The 23,537-nt window shown below is 44.3% G+C and overlaps 1 long non-coding RNA gene across 1 annotated transcript in view; it reads right to left on the bottom strand.

The window, feature by feature from the left end:
- Positions 1-12,696, bottom strand: part of LOC119716155 (uncharacterized) — a 30,929-nt gene extending 18,233 nt beyond the window's left edge. Inside the window, exon 1 of the long non-coding RNA XR_005263920.2 lies at positions 11,490-12,696. This is a non-coding gene — a long non-coding RNA (uncharacterized lncRNA). The remainder of the gene's footprint in view (positions 1-11,489) is intronic.
- Positions 12,697-23,537: the final 10,841 nt, after the last annotated feature.

Raw genomic sequence — 23,537 nt, 5'->3', positions numbered from 1 at the left:
GACATTGCATCGTGATGAGGCCAGCTTTTAGAAACAGATGCAGATTTGCTTAAAAAAAGTAGTTTAACCTTAGCAGTGAGTAAAATTTCCAAGCCAGCTAGAGAAGATGGGCAGGAAGTTATATTCCCAGATGTCTATGTCATTTTGTAAAGTGGAACCCGTGCCTGGCACGCAAGGGAATACTGTACCAGCATCAAAGCATGAATATAAACCAGTAGCAGTTGGAAGGGAATGCAGAGGTATATGTGCATGTACTGATCTGGGGCTTTCTTTGGTCGTTCAGCTATATGAAGAGAAGAACTTGAAATCGCATCTAGTCCTGGGGATAACTGTTCTACGTGTTGCTGATATTCCCCTGGATACCCAGCCTAACCTACTTCACTGGACCACTTACTTTTGTATGTTCTCCTTGAGGGAAGTCCTCTGCCACCCTCACAGGGTTTCAGTTTCATATGCCTCCACCTTCCTCAAGATATGCCTGTTTAAATAAGAAAACTTTTGTGCATTTCCATCTAACCAAAAATAAAGATCTCTTATCTTCCTTCCTACAGAGCACTTTAAATACTATGTCCCAGCCCAGCGTTTATTTATAAAGCCAAAACCTACTGACATAGCTTATGGGCCTCTCCCCTTCTCCTGGGGGAGACTTTCTCTGAGGATGCACTAAGGCCAGCTGGGTGCTCCCACGTTACTGTATGCCCTCCTGGAAGAGAACAGACACCAACAGTGGGCAAACGATGATGCAGAAAGAGCACTTGTGTTCCCTAAAGCTGCATAGCCCTGTACTCATACCTCCATGCCCAAGGCTTCCTTCATGGGTTGTCCTTTGCAGGAGGTCTGGCCCACCACTTCTGTTCTGTCCCTCCCTTGGCCTGATCTCTATTTGGATACCATCTACCCCTCCCTGCTTCTCCCCTCTGAGGGGGCTGGAGTCATTATGTCCCATCTTTCCGCATTTTTTGATTCTGTGCCCTGCCAACACTCTTTCCTGCAAATGGTTGGTATTTGCAGATTGATTTTTCCTCAGCATATTGAAAGAGCTGCTAGCCTTGTGGAAGACATCAGCTCAGAACAGAAGAACATCTGATAAAATGCACTATTAAGTCCATTAAGCTTCCATCATGGTTTGTTCTCTGTCGTTAATAAGGTTGTTATGGCATCTCATGTTTATCATCACACTCTAGAAAGACCTGTCTGGAAGCACTTAATGTTTTTACAGCTCATCTCTACGATTATTTTTTTTTAAACCATATTTATCAGATATTCAATCCTAGTATTTATTTTAGTGCAAGGAAAGGGTCCTCATCACGATTTCCCAAAGGATAAGTGTAAGAATAAAAGTTGGATGTCAAAGGATATTCACCTCTAGCTACTAGGGAGCAAGCAGGATTTATTCTGTTATTAAGTTGGATTTTCTGATTCTTGAGCTAATGACAAGACTATCAGATCCTGTCGCTCACCAGAAGCTATAATTAGAGACAAAATCTAGGTGAGGCCATTTCTATTATTCCATATTGGTGTAAGGTAGTGTTTGTACTCTGAAATAATTCTCATTTCATTTCTATAGGATTTCAATATCTTTGCCTCAATGCAAAATGTATTATATCCATTCACGGAATACCTTAGTAATTATGTTCTTGTAGCTTAACACAGAATCATCCACTTAAAATAAAATAAAATTAAATAAAAAAAAAAGCTAAAATAATGAATAAGAAAGGATAATTCAAGTTACATGTTTTGTTTCTTACTACTCTGGCATCCTTCCTTCTACTCTCTTCAGTTTAAGTGACTTGACTTCCTAAGCCAAGTCTTTAGCTAAAGTAGTGCTCTAATTTTAGATTTATCATATGGCTTACAAGACATTTTCTTTCTGTGATCCTGCAGTGTGGTTTCCATACAGTCATTCTTGTGTTGGGGGTCAGAAGAAGAAAGAACATTTAGACTCCTTTTCTAATTCATCCTGTGTATATTCACAAGGAATTTAGTTCCAAAAAAGCTCTAAATAATAAAATGTATGGCCTCACGACATGCTGCAAAGTGCTCATTATTTTGCTATCCTAATACACTCTGACTGCTTTTGCAAACAGATGCTCCAAATACTGGTCTTAATTAAATATCAAGGGCTGGATTCAAATGTTGGTCCATGCCAGCAGAAGATAGCACAAATCTTGGCACCAGGCCCCAGTCCAACAAAAGGATGGTTGTGAATGCTTGAAACACTTGCAGGCTCCCCTCTCTCATGGGCAGACTTGCCAGACATCAGGATATGATGCAAGCAGCCTGGATTTTGGGGTGTTTCTCAGTTGTCAGGGTGGTAGTGCCATCCAGATTGACAGCATGGCTTTGGACAGGGGACATTTTGCACTCCACTTAGGCTGGAGAGAGCTGCTTGGTCATATTCTTAACAGTCACCAGTACAAATCCTTTGGATCTTTTAGTAAATAGAGGGAAAAAAAAAAAAAAAAAAAAAAAAAAAAAAAAAAGGGAGAGAAAAAAAAAAAGAGAGGAAAAAAAAAGCAGCTGGAGGAGGTGGAGGAGGATCTATGAACTGAGCTTTCATTTAATGCCTCTCTTTCTCATCACCTTATGGGAATTTTTGTGTTTAATAATGGATGTGCAATAATTTTTAGGTAATAATGGAGATGGTAAAAGATTTATTTTGGGGATAGGGAATGGTTTTAATGCCCAGATTTTGGTGTTCAGTCTTGTCAATAAGAGGAGGAAGGAAATGTAAAGCACAGGTAGCAAAAGGACATTTCCTCTGAGCTGATGATTTTTAAACCACACTGACACTACACAGCACAACCTCTCTCGAGAAGACCAAGTAGCTTTGGAGACCACTGTGACTGTGCAGCCTTACTGATCTGGTGCCAGAGGTATCAGAGATTTCCAAACAGCCCCACACTGTTAGCATTTACCTGCAGTGCTGGGGGTGAATAAAAAATCAGTTTAGTCAAAATTCCAGGACGTAACAAGAAGGACAAGGACATAACACAGTTGGATCACCCATTGTATTATAACCACAAATGTATACTAATTTGGCTGAAGCAGAGATAAAAATAATAATAACTAAAATTATTATTATTGTTGTTGCTGTTGTTATTATTATTTTAGATCATTTCTTCTCATGGGTTTACAGCTCTGTTGGAAAAAGATCTTAGGCAGCTAGGCTAAACCCTTTAAGCAAGATGCACACACAAAATGAGAACAGAAAAGGAGCAGGAAATGAAAATAAACAATGGAGAAAGAGGCAGAAACTTGATTTTGCTAGTTGTGTTGGTTCCCTTCTCTAGCTCACCGGTCAAGTTATTTCTTTGGATTACATGGACACCTTGGGCTCAAAGTCATCGGTAGCCTGGGGCTCAGGAGCTAATAGACCCAGAAACTTCCAAGGCTGCTCGTTCCCCCAGCCTGTGTCAGACTCTTAACCCCTCCAAGGTCTATTACATCTACATTCCACCACACACATTTTAGTGAACTGATTAACATGAAATGCTTTTTTTTTTAATTTAAAATTCATAGTGTTCCCACTGTCCTTTGTGTAGTGTGAGGTTGGGTTTTATTTCTTTTTAGCTTTGCTGTCTTCTATGCATAAATTTGCAGAGCAAACTGATGCAAGGTTTTGTTTGCTTTGTAGGCCTATATCCAAAGCTGGGACCCCGCAGTCTCCCACCTGCCTTTCCTTATCAGGTACAGACACAACTTCTAGAGCAGACACACCCACGTGGTGCCTCTTCTCCCCTCACCAGAGAGTCTTAGAGGAAAGCTCCCAGGAGGTGCCAGCTGGTTACAGCAGCTCAAGCAAGGTGTTTGGGATGCTCAGAGAACATTTTACTTCTGTATCCCTCTTTCTGCTGTGCTGACAGGTTCTGGTACTGCCTCTCTAGTGACTGCTTCACTTCTGTATCTGTTCTTTTCCCGTATTTCCTCTTTTCCATTCAGGCATCCTCATTTCACAACTTTCTTTCTGTTTATCCGTTTTTCTCCTAATTCAACCCTTCACAAAGGAGAGAGGAAGAACACCAGTGGAGCAACCATCCTATTTTTTTCCATCATCCCAGTGAACTTCATTGCTTATCCATTCTACCCCTTTCCTTACCCCATTTATGTCTCACCTACCTCCATTTCAAGCAGTGTACAAAGCCCACAAATTTTCATTTACACAAGGATGCCTCACTCTTACTTGGTCCATAGCCAGCATTAGAATGAGCACGCTTAACCCTGACACGTAGACTCTAACAAAGCAAGACCAGCACCTGAGGGTTTCAAGATATTATAAAGAGAACTTGTGTTCTAACCCCAATTTTACTTTATTAGCTCCTTAGTTTCAGGCATGGGGAAAAATCTTCAGGATGCAAGGCTGGGTATTTTCTTGCTGCAAAATTTGCACTGATCCAGTCCCCTTGTGCAGGAGCATTCACAAAAGGCTCACAGACCATTCCTGCTTGGAAAAGGCATCCCTGCCTTCTCCTCACCAGATCTGTTGTGAAGAAAACTAGAGGCATAGCACTGAGGCGGTCATCCCTTTTCTCCTGTATCTCAGGCATTTTTGAGCATCGTCCCAAGCAATTTTACCCAGGCCATCTGTTCTACTTTATGCCTCTCCTCTTCAATGAAAGAGAACTGGAGGGCTTTGACTGGGAGACAAAGCAGAGTACAGTAATCCTCTTACAATATCCTCAATAACCTTCTTTGGGTGCAGTTTGTTGCTTGGCATCCTAGTGGAGTTTCCCCCTGGGTGTGTAATCAGGGCCAGCACACTGTCCACGGGTAACTCCCAAGCAGAAAACTACACATGGTTAAGGAATGGAGGAGATCCGTGCTTGGAAGACTTTTGACAGCAAACATACAAAGAAATCTGCAGACCTGGTAGATGGTGTGGAGGGCAGAGCTACAAGGTAGGCTGGGTGCCTGTCTTGTCAGCATGCAGGGCTACTACAGCTGGGCTTGGACCCCCTGGCTGAAAGGGCCTCCAGGACCCAGGGTGATGTCTGTCCTCATCGGGGTGCAAACGCTAAGGCAAGCAATATGAAGAAGGAATCAAAGCATGGGCACACGAATTTACAAAAATCCCAGTGCAATTATGCAAAACGGAAGGCACAACTAGATATATGTGGTTTTTAATCAAGATAACTTTCATGTGATTACAAGCAACCAGTCAGAGATAAATCTGTCATTTTACAATCCATTTGTCATACCTGTGTCCCATTTTGCCTGTGCGTGTGTGTGTGCGTCTACCTGCAAAAGGGGAAAATTGAGTGAGGAAAAAAATCTATCAAAACTGACTATATTCCCTCTAAAAAAAATTCCCTTGAGAGAAAGAGAGATTGAGAATTGTGTTGATATGCAGCTTATTACTACCACAGCCAGCTAAAAAATGGCATTCCTGCCAAGCATGACAATGCCATCCCAGACAGCAAACTCTTCTTCATATCCAACTTCATGCTATCTTACCAGCAATAAATTGCATTCCTAATGGATCAATGAGGAGTTTTCAACATGCTGGAATCAGGGCTGGTTTTTACAAGTCTACCCAGTGGACAAGCAAAACCAAGACAACCAGCGTGAGCTGCTTTGAAGAGTCAATTATGTAAAGATGAGTTTTAAAATTGTGAGGGGTTGTTGTGTACACCTTGGCAAAAATAAAGCTGTTGCTTTGTACGCCAGTTATTTCTGACTGTACTTTTATCCTTCTACCCAATTGGTTTCCATGCCTGGCAGAGTGCAACTAATTGCCTTCTTGACTATAAACAATTTTTTTTCTTCCTATGCAGAAGTGAAGAAAAATTCTTACTATATCAACTTGGAGCCGCAAGAATAAACAACCTGACTGGCATAAAGTTTAAAAAGAAATGTGACATTTTTGGCATCAAAGAGCTAAAGCAATCGCAGAATCACAGCTCAGTGGAAATGACCTAAGAACTTTGGAAGGACTCATCACTTTCATCCTTGCAGTACATATCCAAAAATACTGAAAACCTGCTAAACAGACTCCTATTTATCTGCAAAAATGCATTACTCAAGTGGCAGCAACAGTACTGACAGAGTGTTCAAGTGTTTTGTAGCACTGTCTGCAATTCTTTTTGGATGAGAAAAGTAAAATATGATTCATTTAGTGCGTCCCATTCCCCAAATATATACTGTGCCATCCAGTTGTTTTTTACAATGCAATATATAGAAGACCTAATCCCAGTGAGGTAGTTTCAAGAATTTATCACTGGCAGCAGCAGAGATGGTATATTGTGGCAATTAGCTGTTTGTAAGAATAAGGTTTCTCTCCTTCAGAGCACCACGGTCATGACAATGCATCAACTATATGACGACATTACACACTTTTATAGGCACAATTAAAAGGACTGAATGAGTTTGCTGAGTGTATTCTCTGCATGGGGTAATGCTTAACTGTAATAATTGTATATTGAGCGAAGCATGCAAGTTATCTCGCATGACCTGATTAGTCAGAAATAGTACTTCCACTCTTTGGAATGAGATTGCTATCGGTTGCAATAAAGCAAGACTGCACTTGATGTGAAGTGTGTGCTGCTAATGTTGTTCAGCCTTTGAGCGTGCATAGAGAACATTTGAGAGGCTAACTGTGAGGAGCTGAAATGGAGGTAGAGCAAACCGTTTCAGAACCCGATTGCAATGACAGCCATGGAGGTGTGAGATAATTAACTAGTTTTGGGAGAGCCACTAGCAAAACTGTTTCTCAAGGAAACGCGAAATGTTGATTTTACCTGTATCCTCAGGCAGGCCAGTTTCAGTCTGATTTCTCTGTCCCCCATCTGAATTGATTTCTGTGAGGTATATGGCACATTCTTCCATCAGGAATTTGCTAGACTCCGACGTGCTTGACCATATGACTATGTTTGCCATATGGAAGTGCTTCCCTGCCAACCCCTGATCTCAGCCTATGCTTTACTGTGATTCATCTGTATGTAGCATTTACCAGAAGTTTGAGCTTACCTCCTGCATGGGTTGGGGTGGTGCATCTCTGGCTGGGGCTTCCTCCTCGAGCTCTGCCTTCACTGGAAGCCTCACACTTCTCACACCCGGCTGTGGTCCTTCCAGGGAAATGGTTATTCCTTGGAGGAGGCATGTCCTTCGGCTGTCATTCCTTCCTCTTGTGCCGGGAGCTGGGCAACAGCAAACACAGTAAGACACTTACTCTGCCCAGAGGACACCTCACACCTCCTCCTTTCTTCTGCCTTTATCCTCCTTTGAGGATCTTCTACAAAGTCACCAAGGAGGCTCATCTTGGTGAACCCTGTCCCCTCAGACCAAAACTCTTTGCCAAAGTTGATGTCTGTTTTTTTGACCCAGCTTCTCCTATTGACTAGTTTGGCTGCCCTGTCCCCCCCCCCCCTTTTTTTTTTTATCTCAGTCTTCCTGATTTGGGGGGTTCAAGTACCTTCTTATCCCAAAGGCTTTATCTAACCTGAACTATTTTGCAGTTTCACAACTTTTCAGCCAGTCCTGCTGGTTTTCCATCCAGTCTGTCCTCCTGCCTCCCCAGATATCTTCAGGATTATCTCCAACCAGACTAGTACAAACACATACAGCATCTAGGATACCCAGGAGTTGGACTCGATGATCCTTATCGGTTTCTTCCAGCTCAGAAATTTTATGTCTCTATGATGCTGGGTGCCATCTGTGCCACTCTAACCAGGATCTTTCTTGTCCTTGATGCGAGGCAGCCCTTTCAAACAAATCAGTGAATGCTTCTGGGCCACTTTACTTTGCTGCCATTTTATTCCTTGGTATCTCTTCCCCCTGGAAATCCCTACTGTGGTCACTATTTCTCTGTCTGCAGGCCTAACATTTACCACCACAGCTTCTTTGCTGCATTTCCTCTTATTTTTTCTGCAATGCCACTTACATCTCCAGGCACATTTCTCTGGGTAGGACCAACTGAAATACCATTGTGTGGAGCTCTCCATGCAAGCAGTAGTGTGTTATTCAAATACGGTGCCCTTTGTTCAATGTTTCAGTAAGGTGAAAATTCAACAGTTTCAGTAAAGCAAAGCCAGCTCCAGCATCACCTGTTCCTTTTGTTCCAGGATCCTTTTTCTACAAATTGACAAATCTCTCGCTCTGTCAGGCTCATGGGTCCCAAAATTTTGCCTTCTGGCCATCTGCTTTTCCCAGAGTAATATGCCAAGGAAGGACCCAGCCTTCATTAGAAGTCCACCCAAATGTCTCCCAATTTCTCCTTCTTACCTGGCTTCTGACTGTTGCCCTACAGCTCTTGACATGTGGTTGCTGTCAGGAGTTCGTGCAGCACTGCCTTCCTGAACCCAAAGTCCCATGGTCACCTACCTCTTACCTGCCCCCCACTCACACACTTCCCAGGGGTGGCACTGGAGCCAGGCAGTCACCTTGCAAGGAGTCACATCTCTAGGGGAGAGTTTGCTGGCCCTGTTACCAACATTAAGAAACCAGTAAAGGAAGAGTCCTCTTTAAAGATAAAGCTGTATTAAAAAGTGTTGTCACAGGTATGTACCACAAACAAGACTGAATTCTCTGTCACAGGAAAATGGAACACTAACATTTACTCACTAATTTCACAAGAACTGAATGAATGCAGAAAAATAGCCAAAAAGAGCTAGTTTTCTCAGAGACAGTCTGCAGGTGAGGAAGCCCCTGCACAGCACATTACTGGTGCCTATGCGAATACTTTGGGGAAATGTTGCAATATCGTGGTCCTATTACATTCACCCCTAGGACTGCATTATTGCTGACAGTCAGGAAGGAGACACTGAGCCAGCTGGATCCTTGCCTGATCATCAGATAGTATTTTCATTCCGTATGTTACAAGGCTGTACTTACAAGCATTAAAAACTTCCAGGAAGCTCTTGGATGTACCGAGAAAGCAAAAAAGAAGTTTTGAAGATGTCTCCTAGTTAAAAGCGTGAATGGCAGAGCTGTTGATTACGCTGCCAAAACAAAACAGAAAGGGCAGGTGAAGATTTTGAAGGAAGAACCTCCTCGTGTTTGGTCATTGTAAGCTGGGAAATCATTTAGGGCCAATCTCTAGGAGTAGTTTCTCGATTTCTGGGTTCTGATATTGAGATATTAAAATTTTGAGAGTTGCTACTAATTAAAAAGTTGAGCTAATACAGAAATTGCAAGGGAATTTACAGACTTTGCAGCTGCCCCTCCCTTGTTACGTCCCTGAGACAAACTCAGACAGCAGGACCAAGGGCCTGGACAAGCAGCGCCGCAGAGACGAGCACGTTGTGGGCACAAACGAGCACTTTGTCCGACACGAACAGAATGAAAGGCAACGATGTCGAGAGGAGCCCTTTGTTGAGAGGATGAGAGGTGGCAGTTTGTGACAGCCTGACAGCCCGGGTCGCACGGCTTTGCCGGCTTAATTATCACACTGCTGCTCACGGGGAGGAGGGAGCCGCCGTGGTGATGGGGAGAGCCACAGCTCGGATGCTTTGCCAGGGTGCTAGCTGGCATCCCCAGCTACAGCTTTCCCTCCTGACTCACTGAGTGCCTCAGTGGGGAAAGCAAATCTGCTTCCTAACGAAGGGTGACTCACGCAGGCTGTTTGGCTTCCCGTTGTGATGTGGGTGGTGGAGCAGTTGGCAGCGTGTTACGGTGCACCTTTTGTGTACAAAATACCCCGTATACACGGGTGGTTTGGCTCTGCTCTTGCACAGATGTTGCTCATCAGGTGTTGCTAGAGCTCACCAGAAGAAATCAGCTTGAGGAGGATGGGTTCAGGTCATGTGTTCAGGTCCCAAGTTCAGGTATTGTCCAAGACAAGGAGGAAAACTGGAAATCGGGGTTCCCAGAGTCTGGAGCAGAGTCATGCTGTGTGCTTGAGCTCAGGGGGTGCCTCGCAGAGGACACAGCAGCCAAGGAGAGCCAAGGAGGGCCTGGCCAGCCCCCTCTGTCCCACCCATGCTTGTCAGCTCTCCTGGGGAGAGCCCCATGGCACTGGGAGGGGACAGCGGGAGGTGTGGGGCTGCCCCACTGTCTGGAGAAGGGGCTGCTGGTGCTGGCACATGGCTCTGCTATCAGCTATTTGCCTGAATTAAAAGAATTTTATTGGGTTACCGTGTTTTTCTGCACAGAGGATGCATGCGCTTGGTACTTTACCTGGGAAGAAAACCAAGAGTTCACATATCCCTGCAAGAGACCACTTGTTATGAACAAGCTTCCTTGATTGCTTCTGTGTGCTTGAGGCTGTTGTGGAGTTTTTAATTATTCTCATTTCAACAGCACCTCAACAACCCTACCACAAACAGGGCACCATTTTCCTAGCAATACGCAATGCAAAACAGCACCTTCCCCAAGCAGGTGATGATCTCAGTACGTCTCAGAGGCTAAGAGAAGTTGCAAGGGAGCAAAAGCACAATGCAACAAGGTGTTGGCACACAGGCATCCATCAGTTTCATATCCAAGTGGGGACTGGACGCGGGGTTTCCAGATAAACGAGCCCAGATCTACAACCCCTCCAAACGGCAGTGAATATCATTAGAAAGATGACAGCTAAATCTTCAGAAGAATTTGGGATGACTGCGGTGGAAATTTCCTTCCCCAACAAACCAGGCGGGGGAGAAGAGGAGATGCGTGGCGCAGGCAACAGCTCTCATTAACAACATTTCTGCCACCTTCTTCCACAAAGTTTTGACCTCAAAAAGTGAGAAGTGCCAGACACTCCTAAAATACTCCTCACATCGTGATTTTGAAGGGAGTGCTCAGACACTATGGTGACGGACAGCGCTGCAACATACCCAAGGTTGTGCTGTGAAATGAGTGGCTTTTAAATGAGGAGCCGCCGTGCGAACTGGCAATCACATCCCATTCAACATGCTGTTATTTATCTATCACCAGAACCACACATGGTGCTTAACAAACAAAGGAAAAAATAAAAGCCCCGGAGCACGAGTTTGCTAATCGTAATTAGATGTAATCAGATCGGAAGATATTTTGTCAATTATTTTTGTTGCATTGTGCCGCGTTACATTTGTAATAATATGCCAGTTTATTAAAAAGGAAAGATTTTGCAGGGAAAAATTTACATGCATGAATTTCCCATTCAACTGTGTTGAAAGCAAATGTCAATACAAGGAAACGCTGTAGCCGTCTTCTAAATGAAAACATTTGCATGTCAAATTAACCTTTTGCTCTTATGTGTGAGCTTTAACTTACGTTAAAAATACACCATCAGTTTTAGCACAGAAGCCAATGACAGGCTGCAGAATAATCGCAAGGGAGTGTCTTGAAATTTTCTCTCTTTGTAAACTTTAAGGATTTCTGTTTCTCCCCCTGCTTTGCTGTACAACGCATCCTGTAAACTGCTTAGTGCTGGAATTTTTCTGACAGCGACAGTGGAGCATGAAACCACATCAGGAGTGGGGGTCAGGCTGGTGCTCGGCGGCAGGAGAGAATCGCATAGCCCTAGAAACGCAGACAGGTTACAGACAGCACAGGTTGGGAGCAAGCCAGGCAGAATATAAGAAGCATCTCACCTCGTGAGTGTCTCAGGGAAGGAGACCAAAGGAGCCCCGAGGCCGGGTGAATTGATGGGGCTTGGGGGGAGGCAGGCGGCAGGGGAGCAGGGCACGATGCAGAGTGTGGCGGAGGAAATGGCTGAGCCCAGAAAGGATTCGCTGTAGGGAAATGTCAGCATGAATATTTCATATGTTGACCCTTTTTGTAGCTTCAGCGTCTTAAAAGGCAGCGGCTGTAATTGACGGTAGACTCCGGGTAGGTAATTCCTATCCCAGCAGACTGACATGTATTACCCCAAAAATGCAGCTCGTGGCTGTGTGCTGCAAGGTGACACGCCTTGCCACACGGATTCACTGAAGAAGTATCATCATCATCTGCCTGAACCTTAATTTCCTATGGACTATCGCTCGTATGCTTTTTTTCTGTCTAGCTAACATTGCAGTTTCATACCAAAGGGCACAGGAAGGTATAATAAGACTCGGTAGATGCAGGCTGAAACCAGACAGGTTCAGACTACAAATTAGGTAAGGCATTTTTGCCTATCAGTGAAGGTAAGTAAACATTAACGAGAGCTGAAGTGGGTTTTCCACAATTGGAAAGCTTAGCCTTGTAATCGGCTGCTTTTCCAGCACCAAACACTGCTAACAAATTGTGCGCAGGAATTAAGAGAGGGGCATTCTTTGGTCTGTGCCCCCTCCGAGACCAGACCAGTCCCTTCTGGCCTAGGTTGCTGATTACCCTACAGCAAACTCTCCTGCCCTCAATACGAGGACATTTGTGAACTGAAAGCTAACTGCGTGTGCCTCAGGTTCCAGCAAAACCCTTTTATACTAAAAGCTATTTGCCTGGCTACGGCCTCTATAAAGGATCATCCTGGGTACAGGTTATGCATCGGAGCCCCGTAAATCATATACCCTCTGGTAGTTGGTGCAGTGTCTAATGGACTCCTCTAGTGCAGAAGTGAAAACCATGCATGCTGTGGAAAGCTTTATGCCCAGACCTAGGTCAGTACGGCTTCTTTTCCATGTTTTGAGGTCTCAGTCCCTGCTGGCCTTACCCATAAAATCTCTGGAGCACAGCGCCCATCTGCCTGCACCCCGGGCTCCAGGAGGGTGCCAGCACCTCCTGGTTTTGGAGTGGAGGACTGGGGCTCCTGCCACTCTCTAGGCTGACCCTGCCCGAGCCTTTCTCTGTTGGAGAAGATCTTTGGTGAGGACCTGTTGCCAAGACTGGGCTCATGCCACCCCAGGCAGGATGTTCATGTGCCAGAGGCTCCTAAGCCGAGCTCTGCATGCCCTGAGAGTGCGGAGCCCTCTTTGTGAAGGGCTGGGCAGAGAGACTCATCCAGCTGCCCCTTCAGCTGCCCTGGAAGAGAGGGGTTTGCCAGGCCACCTGTGCCATGAAGCAGGCCTTGTTAACCACAAGCAAGGCTGTGTGCTCTTCCCACCCACCAGCCACCCAGCAGGCCCTAAAGGAAGCACAGAGACAAATCACAGAATCATAAAGCACCGAAGGACCTGGAGATCACTCTTGTTGCTGAAAGTGCTTTCCTGGATCAAAGCCCTTGGACTAGAGACTTCTTCATCAAATAGTAAGATATGCTGGTCTCATGTGGCACTCCACACCAACCTGCACAGCCTGTTTCTCTTTTAGGGCTAGAATGAGAAGCCAATATGTATCAGGTAGGAGATGGAAAAATAAATCCCAAAGTTTACCTTTGCTTTGCTTTGGTTTCTTCTGTTGTCATCAAAGGAAAGCTGTTCCAGGGGAATTTAAATATTAATATGGGCTAAAATGGAGGATAAACTAAAAAACACAAGGAAAACATTTTACTAATCTATAAACTAGACAGAGCAAACTGCCAGCTGGGAATAATGCTAAGTGGGCACTTTAAGTTACTCTGTGGAATGTGAGTTTGATCAATTCACTCCAAGCCACATTAGTCTCATAAAAGCTGAGAGTAGCATTTTCTCCCAAGGGTTTTCTTTGAGGGATAAGCCTCTCCGAGTGCAGCATCACAGAGGCAATTAAGGATGATAATGTTTTTTGCATATAGTAAGGTACTGATGAGTCAACATTGATCAAGACATGCTTTCATCATTTTTTAAATGCACTTCCAAGTTCACAGTATAGTTGTTACTGAGCTGACAGGAGCAGTAATGAGTAGTTAATATTATTGTAGCATGACCCCGTGGACTATTTTTGACAAGCAAATACCTTCCAGGACACCAGTAGGGAAAAACAGGGTTCGCATTCATCGTGTGCACTCTTATTCAGGTGGAAAAGAAAGTGCTTGGATATGTTATGAGACTTTCTAGCATCATTGGCACACTCTTACTCTTCCCTCCCAGATTAATTGGCATTAATGTTCCCAGGTCTCAGTGATGGCTGCAGACTCATTACAGGTGCTGCTTTGTTTGTATATCATTACTGTTCCACAAGCATGTAATTTATTGCCTAGAAAGGATTTCTGGATATTTTCCCAGCTGTAAAATCACAGAGCCTTGTATTTTGTGCTCCGGTTGACAACAACCCTACCTGCATACATTTTCTCTCTCTCTCTCACATACACACACTTGACTTTGAACTCTGACATTTATCTCATGACACAAATTCCTTCAATTAACCAACACAATGCATTAGGATAATTGTTAGTCCCAGCCTGAATTCTCTTTTGGAATAGCAAAGCAGAGTTGTAGTAATGTTGTCATAGTTCATTTTGTATATATATTTTGCAGCTAGGCATTTCAAGAGTTATTGGTGAACGTCTTGCTATGGTAATGGTCTTACTTCAAGGTTATTTATCTGAAAAGGTGTCTAGTCTCTGTAAAAACTGTACTCGACTCGGTGCCTCCTGCACAACATGACACATCACCTTCCCCTCTGAAGTTATCATCATGCCTTCCCTATATAAATTTTCAGTCCATTAGGGCAATGCAAGACTTAAAGCAAGTGAAATTATACATTCAGGGGTGTGCTTGAAAGTGCAGGGCCATAAAATGGAAACAGAAAAAAAAAAAGCATGATCAGAAGCCTTATAGTTCTAGGCTCATTTGCTTATTTGAGACTTTCTCATCCTTTAGACACCAATCTGCAATATGACCCAATATAGGCTAAAGTTTAGGAAACCCATGGCACCACCGAGAAACATGCAGTCCAGAGGAGAGTGAAACTCCCACCATGTTCCTAACAATCCTGTCTAACTTCCCAGAGAGAATTTTTTTTCCTCCTTAAATATGAAGGGACACTGAAGGATCTGGGAATGTGACCGAGCATCACTGGATCACAAGGTAGGACTTCCATCAGCAACATTGCCCGGTGGCTGGTCCTAAATGGTCAAGAAATCATTCTTCAGTTTCTGGAGCAAAGATTTTTAGAGCAGTGGAGTTCCCATGTCTCCTGTCCTAACTCATGGCAAGGAGAGCCTCCAGGCTCATTGCAAGAGGTCTCCAGGGCTGTGTCTCTTCACCATGTTGATCCCTGCTGCAGCAAACAGAACAGGGAAATTCCTTTAATTAAATGATCGTCCACACTCAGGTCCACTGGGTGTTAGTGAATTACAGCTGTTTTAACACTAAAATGATGTTTTATCAGTTGTTCTCATCAGTCTTTTCTAGACAATCCAGCACTGTTTCACATGGAAAGGGCAATGGAGCTACGTGGTCAGAGTGACTTATTCTAGACGTGGCGTATTCACACCCCTAGCAGTAATTAACACTCCCTCGGAAAGCACGGAGGGCTGGGAGCCTTCCCATTGCTCTGGATAACAGCCTTAGTCACACTTTGCAGCACTGAGCCATTTCCACGCATTTACCCGTGGCAAATCGCTTGTTTCTGGGTGATTCACAGCCACGGCTGCTTCCCGTCCTCCCGGGGGCTTTCTGCAGCACGAGGCTTCCCACAGGCTCGGCAAGACCCGTGCCCGAAGCGGGCTGTCATCGGCATCCAGCCCTGGTTCTTTTCTGGCCAGAGCAGGACAACGGGTGCTCCTCCACGAGCAGATTAGCCTGACCCTGCAGAGCACCGTGTCTCTCTGAAGGGATGCTGTCAGGAAGAAAAAGGCAGGTCAGAGCCTCGGCGGGAGCAAATTAGCCCAGCTGCCTCAGCCGCGCCGCGGTCGCGGTCGGTGGGGCCGTGCCAGCTGATGTTGGCCCAGGAGCTGACCCCGTCTGTCTAGGAAACCCAGCGTGAATCTGGGGCTGGAACAGTGCTTGAGAAGGGATTACCGAAATCAAAAGGAGCGCGGGGGTTTTGCTCACTTCTCACCACTCGGGCTGTTTCCCATCCGCTGCTGGAGCGCTGGGGCTGGGCTGTTGTGAATGCGTTTTTGGCACTCTCGGGGTTGCAACATGTTGTGATGCGGTTTTCATACTAAGATTAGAGGAAGCTGCAAAAAGCTTCCCAAGCATGCCAAAAGCCTGTTATGTGTGAGGCTGTATCCCATCCCTTCCATCTTCAGGTGATAGGAGCTGACACCTGGGAAGCAGCGAGAGCAGAATTTGCCACCCTGTGTTACCCCAGGCCCCTGGCACCCCTGGAGCCCCAGGAGAAAGTGATGCTGCCACAGCTCTTTTTTTTTTTTTTTTTTTTTTTTTGGTCACTCAAGCCTTAAATAAAAGGTCCAGCTAGCTGGAGCCTGTTGCTTCAAGCACAGCTTCATTTGCTGGGGTTTTGACAGAGCTCAAGCAGGATTTCTCTAGCTTTCGTGGGTTGTGGCTAAACTTCTTGCACAGTTTGTCCTTCAGGAGTTCCCAGATGTCTCAGCTGCCACCTCCCTGGCATACATTTCAGGGGAAGAAAGATGTAAAAGAAGCTGTCACACATCTGATCGGATTTTGTCTTCTTGCAGTGTTATAATACTGTTGGTAAATTCAGAAGAAAATTGGCATCAGCTCATTTTCTTCCCAAGAACCAGGACAGATCCCATTTTGATTCCCTGGGTGATCTGCAAACTTGGTGGGTGGGTGGCTTCTATGCTTTTGTCCACAGTTTTGACCTTTTCATATCCATTTTACCTCCAGAACCTCGAAAGTTTCCCAGATGCTACCTTTGCTTCCTTGCTGCTGGCAGCTGGTGCTGGCGATCACGTTTAAATGGCAGCCTTCTGAGTAATGCTTCTTGCTCAGGGATCCAGTTGCCAAAGGCCTTGTTTTATTAATTCTGTGGGAAATCATCTTGATCATTTGCCCAGATCTGTTTGGTACTTAAACTGGGAAATCGATTTTAATGGGATTTAAGGTATGCATATATAATTCATATATATATATATGACACATCGTGTGTCTCCAAATCTATCAGATTCCCGGACAAGTTAAATCAGGCCCATTAGTCTGTGGCTAACACTTGGCCTGATAAAGTAGACATCGTGCAGTTGTGAAACAGCCCAGGGAACGAAGTGCTTGGTGCCCCTGGGCTCACCAAGGACCCTACAGGATAGGCTTGTCCCATTGCATTTGGCCAAACATTCTTCTCCTCACTTTTATTACCCACATATTTGGGCCTTGAGCTGCTGGGATTAGCAACCACCCTCTGCTCCACTTGTGGCACTGCCCAGCATGACCCAGACCTGATGTCTGGCAGGAGATCTTATAGAAATCTTCCCTAATTTCCATGCTGCCTGGCTGAGAAGCTGTGGCTGCCCTTTAAGGTAGTTCAGGATGAGAGATGCTGGCAAACTAAGATTGCACTTGTACACAGCACAACTGAGAGGGCTTAGTCAGGGGAAGGCACCCAGCTACAGTCGTAATTATTTTCTGTTATCTCTGTAGTCTTTGTGCTTGCAGGCTCTCCTGGGTTCCACGGTCACTTTAGTCTGTATGTGCTTCCTCCTCAGACATGATCAGCAGGAACACATCTTTTTTTGGAAGTGGTAATCTGGTTAGAGCAAGAAGGCAGGCAGATGCACACGGGTTTTCTTTTATCGGTAGCTTTTGAAGTGATCAGTCACAGTTTTCCTAAGACTGTCTCAAACAAGCATCAGTCCCACTGTTAATAATCTGATTTCAAGGTGAGCTCATGGGCATGGCAAGTCCCCAGCACAGTAATTATTTGGGGTGCTTAGAAGCAATGAGAGCTCCTCATAGAATACTAATTATAGCAGAAAGGTTTTTAATGATTACTTTCTGTTCAAAGACAGAAGAAGAAAATATGGCATATTTTCCACATATATCCTGATCACTTGTGAATAAATATTCCTTGTGTGAGGGGCCTCATGGGTGCTCTGCTAAGAAATATCTCGACCCTTACAGGAGATCCAACAAAGTCAGGGTCAACATGCGACTGCACCTTGGTTGTGGCACTGCCTGAATTCTGTACGACTGCTTTCAGAGCCTCAGTTTCCCTCTTTTCACATCTCAACACCAGCAGAGCATCAATCTTTTATAAACAGCAGTTCCTATGCCAGCTATCAACCTATCAACCCTCTAATTAAAAATGTTTGTGCTGGTATATTAAGTATAAATGTGGATGGGTTTTCAGGATCAAGGGCAAAATGATTTTCTTACTCCAGATGACGATTGTTTGTTACAGACTGTTTTAAAATATACAAACACTTCTCCCCCCAGTAGTACAAAACTCAGGAAATTTCTCTGACTCTGACTCTTTTTACATTTTTAGTGTTTTGTTGCTAAATTTTTCATACTTTCAACAGTTGAGAATGCAAGTGCACAGGAATCTGGCTAATAAATCCAGAATCAGACTGCTATAATTAAAATGCAACAGTGGATATCAGGAAATGAGCCAATACTTCCATTTAAATTTTGCACTAAAATAAATGTATTCCAATAATATTATCAAAGGAAAACTGCAGAGGTGCTTGGTTGTGATGAATTTATTATGATACACCGTGTACTTTTTATATGAAAATACCCTCTAAAATTGGTGAAGTTTAACACATTCTTGCATTATAGAAATAAATTATTCATAAATAATTCTACTTAAAGGTTTGACACTCCATGGAGCACAATTTCCAGTAAGATGAGCATTCTGAGAGGATCTTCTCTTTGAAGAGAAGTGTAAATAGTCGTATGTTGACATTACAACACTGAAAGTCTTTCATTATAATAGAACCATGCATTTGCAGTCAAGTACAGAGATTTCTGCAACGTAGAAATAGATATTTAAAAATTAATAAATATCTTTTGGAGTAATCTGAAATCTGAATTAAGTGTTTCTAAATTTGCCCTGTGCTTCAGATGGATAAGGAATATATTCCTTGCATATCAAATAAATTAAGATCTGATTTCTAAGCCCCTTTTAAAGTTAATAGAACTCTTCCCCTACCTGAGGACATTTGGAGATGGGTGACCAACTAGCTACTTCACATCTTCATTCCCCCCAAAATCCCTTACTTTGATGTGATGTTTGTTGCTGTGTTCATTGTGTTCATGGCATTTGGTAAATGGTAAGACCAAAGAGGTCTGCGCTCAGTCTCCTATGCCCAGGCACCTCAACCAGTATGGGCTGCCTGACCAAACAGCCTTGTCCGCCCTAGAGCTGAGCTCCATGTGCTGCTGCCACAGGGAACTGCAGCACCTCCGTTGCTTCAAGGCAATTAGGAAATATTGAGCCTCTTCTGAAAACTCAGACTGCTTGTATCCATGCATAAGCTTGGACATTTTGGTCAGAGTTCTTGACATTTTATTCACCTGCACCTGATCTCATGTAACCAGTGAGAGTGTGTCAGTGAGCAGTGCAATTGCATGAGCCAGTGCACATTCGTGCACGTACAGCCACAGGAGGAAACACCTGGACACCACCACTCCCAGAGAGCCGTTTCAGTACCATCTGTGGGTTTTTTGAGACTACAGATGGACTGTGATTTTTAACAGAGTTCCTTCTTCCCAGGCAACAGTGTCTGAAATTCTGCCTGTAACAGCACTTGCTCGTCCACTGCTATACAGCACGTTACTGATCAGTGCACTAACATGTCCCTTGTTTCCTCGAGCAATTTCGCAGGTATGGACATTTCTGCCCTATGATCTTCTAGCGAACTTGGGCAATGTGCAAGGCAATTGTAGCAATAATCCCCAAAATTTAAAAAGCAATGTGAACTGCATGTTACAGCCCCATGAAGCCTGCTCATTGTGAAGAGGAGAGATCTGGCGCAGCAGGAAGGAGCAGACCCTAATGAGGTGCCCATTCATGCACCAGGGAGGGACAGACACCCGAGGGTAAGAAGTGGTTGTCCTCAGGGCCTACAGATCTGCAGTTATTCAGGTAACCTACTCAGCAATAATACATCTTTCTTCCTTTCTTTAAGACTGCACAATGTTATCTAGTGCTTAAACACTACATCTTTTGTCTCTTTTTTTCTCACCTTTAATTAGCCTCTCTAAAAATCAGTGTTGTGGCTAATTATCCTCAGTCTGTTTTTTCCAATAAAAAAGCAAATGGTCATTTAAATACTTCAGATACATTCTTATCTAAAAAAAAGGTACCAAAAAAGTCTCCAACATCATCCTAGACAAAAACATGTTTAGTATGTTGGTCTGCATTATTAGCGTGAATATTTTTTAGAAGCTGAAAAATCAAATTCCCACAAAAATAAAGCACCAGGTGCTATTTTCTTTGTGATTTTTTTTTTTTTTTTTACTGATTTGGGAACAAATTCATGTAGAACAGATGGGGCCAAATTTTGCTCTCATTTGCATCAACCCCACTCTGTTTAATTCAATGACGGCACCTCATAGCACAGTTATAAGATACCTGTCTTTCTGGAGCTCCATAGTGGAAAAAGGCAAGTGAATTCTTTCAGACCTCTTCAGTTAAACATACAGGAAAATCAAACAATTTAGGGAACATATGGCAGTGTCACTTTTACAAAATGTGTTATCACCAGCACAGTATGAAGACATGGTAGATAATGTCAGAAACCAGGGAAATATAGTAAATAACTCAGAGTGTAACAGTAGTGCAAAGAAAAGCACCGAGAACAAAGAAAGCCACAGAGACCCACCAAAATGATTCAGACAAAGAGGATCTCTTGTTAGCCACATCATGCACTCTCATTTTAAATATCAAGCACATTATCACTCACATTTTAAATATCAAGCAGTTTTTTATGCCTCTATTTCTACCAATGTGTCTGTGCCTATGTATGTGTATATATATATATATGTGTGAAATTATCACTATCTTAAAAATGTAACTATTTTTTAACCTAAATATTATTTGATAACTAAATATCATGAAACAAATCAATTTAACATAGCAATGTTTATGTGGCTGATCTGAACACATGACCTGCACACAGCTGAACAAATTGCATTTTCTTGGTATTTTCTGTGCCTTGCTCTTCTACGTTTCAGGCTTGTCTGCGTTTAGAGACAGGATAGCCCAGGAAAAGGCACAGGGTCATTGGAGGGACACAAAGAATTTGAGAGGTTTGGCACAGGAAAGCTGGGGAAATCTGGTAGATTGAGGATATCTACTGTTCTGGACTGGAAAAAACACTGACTTCCCAGGGGTGCAAAACAAAAACATTAAAAAAAAAAAAAGGCAGTCAGTTGCAGTGAAAATACAGGAAAAGTCCCATGATCTCCATGTGAGCAGCCTTTAACCTCACACCACAGAAAGCTCCAGCTCCTTGGTCTTGCAGGGTGGCCGCTCCCCCCCGCTGATATTCGTGCTGGCCAAGGCCCCTTGTGCTGGGAGCACCAGCTTGGAGTTCCACAGGCCCACGGCAGGGCACTGCTGGTGGGGTCAAAGAGCCATCACGCTCGGCAAGCCTTCCCATTTCTACTAGGGTGAGACTATCTGGAGAAACTGTTCGTTCCCGGGAAGAACACACTCCTGCACAGGAGATCTGGTGGCCAAGAGCAGGGGAGCCAGGCACACATGCTTGCCAGCCACCAGTGGATATCTTTATTCAGTTCTGGTTGGCAGCATCTGCCTCACCCCCAGCCAGAAAACCCTTAGTCCCTGCACTCCCACATCTAGGAAATAAAGGCACATCATAAGGTCCCCCTTCACCTGACCCAGGCTGGCTTTCAGGTGGCCTGGTCAGTGGCTGTGGGATTGGTTTAAGTGAAAACGCGTTTCCCCCATCACTCGGTTCCCCTTTGCCAGGTTTTGAGTTATTCCTGTCTATTGCACCAAAGCACAAATTATCAGTCGATGTGTCAGCCTGTAATTTGTTTCACAATGTGAGCCCATATGCCTGAGTGGTTCTGTTCCCCTTTCTTTCAACAAAGCCAGTCCATTCTTTAATTCAATTACAGCCCTTTTTAGCTGGCTTCCTCGCAGATCCCCAGCACGCCCTTCCCACTGCTTTGCAGATGATAAGGATACCAGCACCCTCAGACCCTTGAATTCAATTTTTATGCAAGTTACAAAGACAAGGGGACCACATCCAGACCCTGCGAGGTGCTGAGCTCTTGATCCGTTCCAGAAAACCCCCTTTGTTTCCGAGGAATGAAACGCTCCTCAGTGCCTGCTCAGCACCTCGCAGGATCCCACAATTAAGTCATTTCCCGAAGGCCACTGAGTGAACCAGAAACGGTGCCAAGAATTTAACACAGCTTCCTGGATCCATCCCCTGCTAACCATGAGCACAAAACCACGCTCTGTTTACACAGAAATTGGGCACACACTGGAGCTGTAGTACTGCATGATAACATCCCATCCCTAATTACTCTTTCTCTCCACTCTCTTTTCCACAGCCCCATCCGGAGCATTACTTCCCCCATTGCAGTTGCACGTTGTCTAGAAGGCCTGATGGGAGCAGGGCAGCCGTGGGCCAGATCTGGGCCCCGAGGGGCTCCCTGTGCCAGGGTCCCCTCTCCTGCAGGTTAAGAGGGACTCAATGTGCAGCTTGGGGGACCGCAGCTGTACAGGCCTAGGCACAAGCCACATCAGGGAACACTGCTCTGCTACCAGGCACAAGGCCTCAGAGCTGCCCCCTCTCCGAGAGCTTCTATGACTTTCCTATCAAGCTACATTTTAATTATCCTGTCAAGGGTTTGGCCTTTACTGAGTGTTTTACTCTACTCTAGGCCCAGCCTAGTCTCCCAGTCCAGCATTTCCCCAAAATTGCATCGTTGGCTTACTGGGCCAGTCATGTCCTTCTCCATGTTTTCACTGTCTTTTTGGCTTGCTACCTAAAATCACATTGCTCACATACCACGGACTGCCTGTACTATTCAAATTCCCATAATATAGTTTCACATCTAGCCACATTTTCGCAAATTAACTGGAAGCTTTCACAATCACCAATTGCTTTAGAAAAAGCAATGATCACAAATGAAACGAACTTGGCTCAATTATCTTCATTTTGGCACCCACTACTTGCAGTTACAGACTGAATCACTGTGTAAACTCCCTCTGGTAGAACTGGTAGATCATTTCCAGAGAATTTCAGTCCTGGAAGGCAGAAGGACTTTGTGCTTCCTTACACGGTGTATTATCATTTTCTTTCAATCCCAAATTGCTCAGCAATTACTCCAAACCAAGAAGCCGGGGCTCTAGGTCTGTGTCATTCCCAGCCCCAGTGAGAGTTAGTTACAGCCTTGAGCATGACATGAGGGGAACCTCTAAAGCTTTACCTAGTTGTTGCAAGGTCAGCTTGGGAACACAGTCCCCTTACAAAGAAAAGCCCTAAAAATATAGTGAAACTCCCTGAGAAACAGAGAGACCAGCACTGTTACCAGTCACAGGGGAGGAACGCAGGACCTTTCTTACAGATTAAACACAGCGCAGAGCAGTAAAAATAAATTATTAGATTCTGCACAAATAGTTATTTCCTGCTATCTGAGAGGAAGAAAAAAAAAAAAAAGTAATAAAGAAATTTCCATGGAGGATATGCCAATATTCACAATATAATCTCTATTTCAAAGAATCTTCCTAGGTGTCAATAAATGCATTGATAAGACGAAATTCAGCACCAAATGACAGCCTCAAATCCATAGATAGTTCTCCCCTCCTCCTTGAGGAAAATAAAAAATAGTACACACCGTACATCAATCTGTTTCTTGGAAAACCGGCATATTGCAACACCCAGGGTTGGCTCTGATGCTTCCATAGCAGCCAGACTCTTGCTAGCTCGAGGACTGGTTGCTGAGGATGGC

This window comes from Anas platyrhynchos, chromosome 2, assembly GCF_047663525.1.
Source record: "Anas platyrhynchos isolate ZD024472 breed Pekin duck chromosome 2, IASCAAS_PekinDuck_T2T, whole genome shotgun sequence".
Taxonomy (NCBI): domain Eukaryota; kingdom Metazoa; phylum Chordata; class Aves; order Anseriformes; family Anatidae; genus Anas; species Anas platyrhynchos.
The sequence above is the reverse complement of the archived record's forward strand: the minus strand, read 5'-3'. Positions and strand labels throughout refer to the sequence as shown.